Raw genomic sequence first — 6,573 nt, 5'->3', positions numbered from 1 at the left:
AAAACAGGGGCCCAAGCTGAGCTGGGGAGCAGAGCCGTGCCAGGGCCAGAGGGACCAGAAAAGCAGCCCAGAGAGAGCAGACCCTGTCCTGGGAGCAGAGCTTCAGCAACCAGAGCCAGAGGGACCAGAGAAGCAGCCCACGAAGCAGGTCAGTGCTGGGAGCAGAGTCACAGAAGCAGCCTGCAGAGCAGACCCTGTCCTGAGAGCAGAGCTGCAGCAACCAGAGCCAGAGGGGCCAGAGAAGCAGCCCAGGGAGCTGGAGGGAGAGCAGCAGCCGTGCTGAGGCAGAGTGGAGCTGGGGCTGGAGCAGTCCGGGGCTGGGTGTCATGAGCAGCTGGGGAGAGCAAGGGGGGACCCTGGGCAGCAGGCCCAGCACAGGAAGACGCCTCAGCCAAGAGGCTCTACAGGCCAGACTCGGAGGGAGATTGGTAACCCTGACAGGGCGGGGCAATGCTGGGAAGAAGGGCCCTGCCACCTAGAGCCTGAGAGCGTGTGGCCACCACCAGAACGAGTGTCCAACTCACAGCATCCCTGCAGCACAGCCAGGGCTGGAGAAGGAGGCCTGGGACTTACGAGGAACAGACTGTGAACTGCCCTGACATTCCAGAGACACTGTTTGTGATGTTCCCTACCACAGAGCGGGGTGATGTGTTTCCTTTAACCTTTCCCACTTTTCCTTATTCTTTTTAAAATTAATTGTTGATTAAATAACTTGCATTTGCTTTAAATGGTATGTTATGATCCGTGGGGCACAGAAGTGCCTAGTGCAGAGAGAGTACCCCAGAGTGGGGACACCCTAGCCCCTGTCCTAGGTGACCACAGCAGGGTTGGGGCTGGAGCCCCCCAGGAATCCTGGGCCCAGCCTTGTTGGGGTTACGAGGACTCTGCCGGACAGGAGAGAGGAAGGGGAGTCCTCGAGGGCAGGGAGGCCTCTGGGTAAAGGAAGTGGGAGCGAGGTCTCAGATCCTTTCTGAGCCCACTTCACTGGGGTATTGCAGAAGCCAGGAAAGTTCCCCACAATAGCGGGACTGTTCCCCCGCTTATACAGGCACTTACTCTGTAGAATAGAAGAGCAGCAAACACAGGCTCCAAGTGGCTGATTCACCTCAGCAGCCAAACAAGCCTCTGCAGAAGGAACTATTTTGAGAACAAGCAGCAGCCACGTGATCAGAAAGTCATTGAGGGTCAGAGTTCAGAACCAGTGACAAATGCCACATAAAAACCAGAATAATCCTCATTGGTCTCTGGGGGTCCAGGTTGTCTACCTTGACCTCCATCTTAGCGCTCTCTCTCTCTATACTTTGTTAACTGAAAATATTAGTTTGTCCGGAGTTTAAACATTCTGTAATCCAGACTCATGTCAGGGACCTGGGGACAGGAAATATAGAGTAGTCTTCTACCAGCACTTCTGAATGCTCTTCAGAGTAAAGACTACATATTTCTCTATGTCCATACAGGGCCCAAAATGTTTTGGGCACCACTATAATACAAATAAATAATAGAGAGAATTGTGCTCTCACTCAGGCACTGGACTGGGAATTGGATCAGGGTTAGATTTTACACAAGACGTTTCAGGGCCCAGTTCAGGAAAGCTCTTACTCACATGCTTAAATCCCGTTGAAATCAATAGGATTTAATTACATGCTTAATTTTTGCACTGAATAGGGATGCTTTCTTGACTAGGGGCCCATATCACTTTGTGCCTGTAATAAGGGGTTAATAGTATCTCCCTACCTCACAGGGGTAATGTTCATTAATGTTTGTGAGGTGCTCGGATACTAGGAGTCATATAAATACCGAGATACGTTCCGATTATTATTGACCTTTGGGACCAGATGCTGCCACTCTTGCTCCCAAGTAGTAAGTTACTCCAAAATAGCCTAAACAAAACAATTGGGGTCTATTTGCAAGTCAGGTAGTACTCAGTATGAGGAAGGAGGACAGAACCTGATCCATAGATTGCAACCTCCTTTTCACAAGGACTTCACAGACAAGCATGAAGACAAACTATCTAGCATCCTGTTGGCACTATGAGACACCTCCCCACCACCACCTGCCTGAAAAAACTCCACCCAACTAAATACCAGAGCAGAAGGGTTGGGGGGCGGAAAGACTACAGATTAAATAGATGCATCATATTCCAACATACCCTGCAGGTCATGAATTCAGGCTCCGATGGACAGAGGGAGGAACAGAGCTGCTGTTCCTGCAGTAAGAATGCCAGGATACTAGCATCTTGGAGAGTAATAGCAAAACACTTGAGCCAATCACAAATCCTCTGATGGGGCATAGAGGGCATATATAAGGGCTATTAGTCATCCAGAAGAATTTTGTTTTTCTAACCTCTGTTTCTGCCTGTCACTGTTAGGAATAAATTTGTGCTCCTGCCAGTTATTTGACATTACACTTGCTTTGGATGATTGCCTTTCCCAAATATTAATAGTAACTCATTATGGACACAGCATTGGTATTTAGTTAGATCAGACCAGCTTATTTTTAAAAAACAACTATTTCATATAAGAGAACAGATGTTTTTAATTTACACCAAGAACAAAAACAAAGTCCTATTGTTCAGTTACAAGGAATACAAACATTGATGGCTCTTTAGAAATTAACACCAACAGAAACTTTTTTTTTAAGCCCCTTGTTACATAGGTCCCTTTGTGCCTAATCCCCTATATTAATGGCACATAATTGTTATGTTTTGTAATACAGATCAACATGAGTGCATCATTTACAAAGACAATAGAAAATTGCATAAGCATAATGATTTAAGTACATGGTAGACAGACAAGGATTTTTTTACAAATAATTAAGTAGGGATATAAACACTAGCAATTAGGAGCATAAACCACTCACTGGCTCATGGGGATCCATAACAGGATGTCTTATACCTTTCTCTGAAGCATCTGAAAGTGACCCTTGTCCATTGACCATTGTCACAGAGAGCAGACTGGAGTAGATGGACCACTGCTCTGATGCAGAATAGCCATTAGAATCATAGAATATTAGGGTTGGAGGAGACCTTATGAGGTCATCTAGCCCAATCCCCTGCTCAAAGCAGGACCGACACCAATTAAATCATCCCAGCCAGGGCTTTGTCAAGCCGGGCATTAAAAACCTCCAAGAATGGAGATTCTACCACCTCTGTAGGTGACCCATTCCAATGCTTCACCACCCTCCTAGTGAAATAGTGTTTCCTAATATCCAACCTAGACCGCCCCACTTCAACTTGAGACCATTAGTGCTTGTTCTGTCATCTGCCACTACTGGGAACAGCCGAGCTCCATCCTCTTTGGAACCCCCCTTCAGGTAGTTGAAAGCTGCTATCAAATCTCCCCTCATTCTTTTCTTCTGTAGACTAAATAACCCCAGTTCCATCAGCCTCCCCTCTTACTGTTCTACTATCATTCCAGTTCCACTGTATTTTCTTGTGTCTACACCCACTCTTGAAATGGCACACAGCTATGGCAATTACCTGCCCACGACTGGATTTCATGCCACCTGCCCTCCTTTGTTGTCTGTACAGCGCAAGTGTCATGTAATGGTGGGTGCATTTAGGCCTCTGAGAAAGGAAACCCTTTTGTGCATGTACGAGAGAGAATTTTATCCAGCACAATGGAGTTACCTTGTAGTAGCATAGGAAGTTAAATAATTATTATACTTTTATAGCACCTTTCCTCTGGGGATCTAAAAACTCTTTGAAAAAACTCCCCTGAGAGGTAGGTGTTATCATTCTCCCCACTTCACAGATGGGGAAACTGAAAATTGAAGTGATTTGCCCAATATCACACAACCAGAGCTGGGAACAGAACCCAGGTCTCCCAATTTCCTGCTTTGTGAGTTAGCCACTACACCCTACCCCCCACCCCAACTCCCATCACTTATTATGCCACCACTTTATAGTAAGACACTATTCTATACAAGAACAAGTACATTTAATATAGCCAAAATCTTTACCTTGTAAACAGAAAAAGAAACTAAGGTTAGTCACTCTGTTATATCAGCATACGGAATCTTCCTGATGGTGACGAGGATACTTCTAAATTCACTCCATATTGAGAATGCGCAAGGAATATAGAAGCACGTTTTATACCTCAGGGTGGATTACACTATCTCCCAGTAGCACCACAATTGCCAGATATCGTGCTCTCTGCTGCCACCTTAGGGCTACATTTATTTTAACATGGCCTAACAAAAGCTGAGAGAGAGAAAGCATACAAACAAACATGCAGTATTAGTAATAAAGGGCCCAAAAGCTTACCCCTTTGTTACTCCTCTTCTTGCTTCTTCACTGGCTGCAGATTAATGCTATGAATGTGTGGTGTATGTTTTGGCCAGCTCGCAAATGCGTGCTGCACAGACACCCAATGGGAAGGGCTATGTGCTGGAACTCATGGGTCATGCCTCGTAACTCAGCAGTATCACTATACTCATGCCCCACAATTCCCTTCCTGCCCCTGGCTTTTCCAGCATACATAACAAAGAGTGTGAATTTGGCTTATTAAATCAAATTTCAGAGACCCCTATCTTGTTACTGCCAACTAGCCCATCCCAGGATGAGCACTGTTCTACTCCATACTTGTCTCTCCCAGCCTCTATGGTGTTGTAGTATACCAGAGCACCAGGCTGACTTAAAATGATGCTGAGGGACGTAGTGAAAACTACTCAGTGCCTTCATTTTAACCTCTCCTATAGCAGGAGCACAAGGAGGGACAATTCTCTAGGGCCAAAAAATATTTACTTAGGCAATCTGTGCGATTCATTGTTACAGAAGGAAAGAAAGTTAAACACTGGTTGAAAGGATTGGACTTTTTTTTAATATTTTTAAATCACTAAGAGCAAGTCTGGTTGAGAGAGTTACCGAGTATTTCCAGCTCCCATTAAAGTCAGCGGTCAGTGTTAATTTTCCAGCTGTATTATACAATGTGAAACTCAGTTCCAGCCCCACATGGAAACAGAGTTCTAGTTACACCGTCCCTTTCAACTCAAAGGACTCCAAAGCACTGAACACATGAATCAGCTCATTGACCACTGAAATGCAGCCTTTTCCGTCATTGTTCCCCCATGGATCAATGGTAAGTTCGCTTTCTCCACCCTGGTTTCCTCAGACTTAGATTTACAACATGACAGGAAGCCTCTCCGAAGCTGCTTATTGCAACGTGAACAATTTGCTCTCCCATCACACCGACATTTTCACTCAAAGTTAAAAAGCTGCAGGCTCTTATGTCATACTCACTGCTGTGAGTATCTGAGCACATTCATCTCCAGCATAATTCCACGTACAATTGCTTCGGTGAAGAGGCACTGAGGTGAATCACAGTGCAGGCAGAATTAGAATAGACCCTGCTTAGGCCCAGAGCCTGCAGTGAGCTCGATGTGGGCAGACCCCTCTGCTTGGGTGGAGCTCATTAAATTATTAAGGCCTCAGGCACTATGGAAGGGAAAAGGGTCCTGTGGCCAAAGCACAATACCGGGAGACAGGTAGGTCCCCACTGTGCCCAAGGATTCTTGTATCTCTTTATAGAAATCATTGAATGACAGTGTGTGTCAGTTTCTCACCTACATAAAGGGAGTACACCTACCTCACAGGACAGTTGTGTGAATTAATCCATTATTTTGGAAGTGCTTGGAGACGGAAGGGGAGGCAGACATGCAAAATGCCATGTCCTGGATGCAAATGGCCTTCCTTTTCTCCAGCGTAAAAAGAAACAATTATAAAACTGACCTCCTTGTTTAAAAAAAAAAAATCTAGTCAAATGAGTGAATTTAATGCTCAAGGATGAGGCCCCAGCTGCATTAAGGGGGGTTCTATCCCCCAAAATGAGGGGGAGACCACCACTATTATTCAGATTTTACACTCTAGTTCAAAAGAAAAAGAACATTAACCTTATTGTATTACCTCAACCCCCCTTACCTGCCTATATATATTTTGTCCCCCACACACATACACCTGGGGAAACCACAGGTGAAACTCATTCAGGCCACTGCAAAAGTCCTGGTTTTGACTTATCAGATTGACCCCACATACACACTTCCTGAATTCCCCTCCCCAGGTAGCAATCCCATTTCCACAGGGGGATGCTGTTGTACCCAATAATCCAACTTCTAATAAACCATCCTCTATCTTCTCTATAACATATTTAGTTTGGCTGATCACTGACCAGATCCACACCTGTCTGACTGCCTTGATTACAGCAGAGCATTTCAGAAGGGAGTGAAAAGTTTTCATCAAAACACTCGGCTGTGATCAAACAAATCAAAGGGCAAGCATGACTGGACTCAAAAGCCAAGGGCAGCCGTCACAGAGCTGCTGTTATCTCTGGCATTGCTGGGTCACCAGGGTATTTAGCAGTAACATGAAAAACCCCTGGGGAAATGCTACATAACTACTCCAGACCGAATGGCAAAACAATAGGATTTGCAAGAATTGCTTCTAATGGCCTGCTCCGGATATCAGTGCCTCCTAGCACACTAACCTTGCAAACACCTAGTTGTGGGGAGTTTCTCTTCTGCTGCCCCAGATAAGGTTAAAGGCTCATCAACAACTCATACAAGAGGATTCAACACCCC

This window comes from Lepidochelys olivacea (genome assembly GCF_965140295.1).
Source record: "Lepidochelys olivacea isolate rLepOli2 genome assembly, chromosome: 3".
Taxonomy (NCBI): domain Eukaryota; kingdom Metazoa; phylum Chordata; order Testudines; family Cheloniidae; genus Lepidochelys; species Lepidochelys olivacea.
This window is presented reverse-complemented; position numbering follows the sequence as displayed.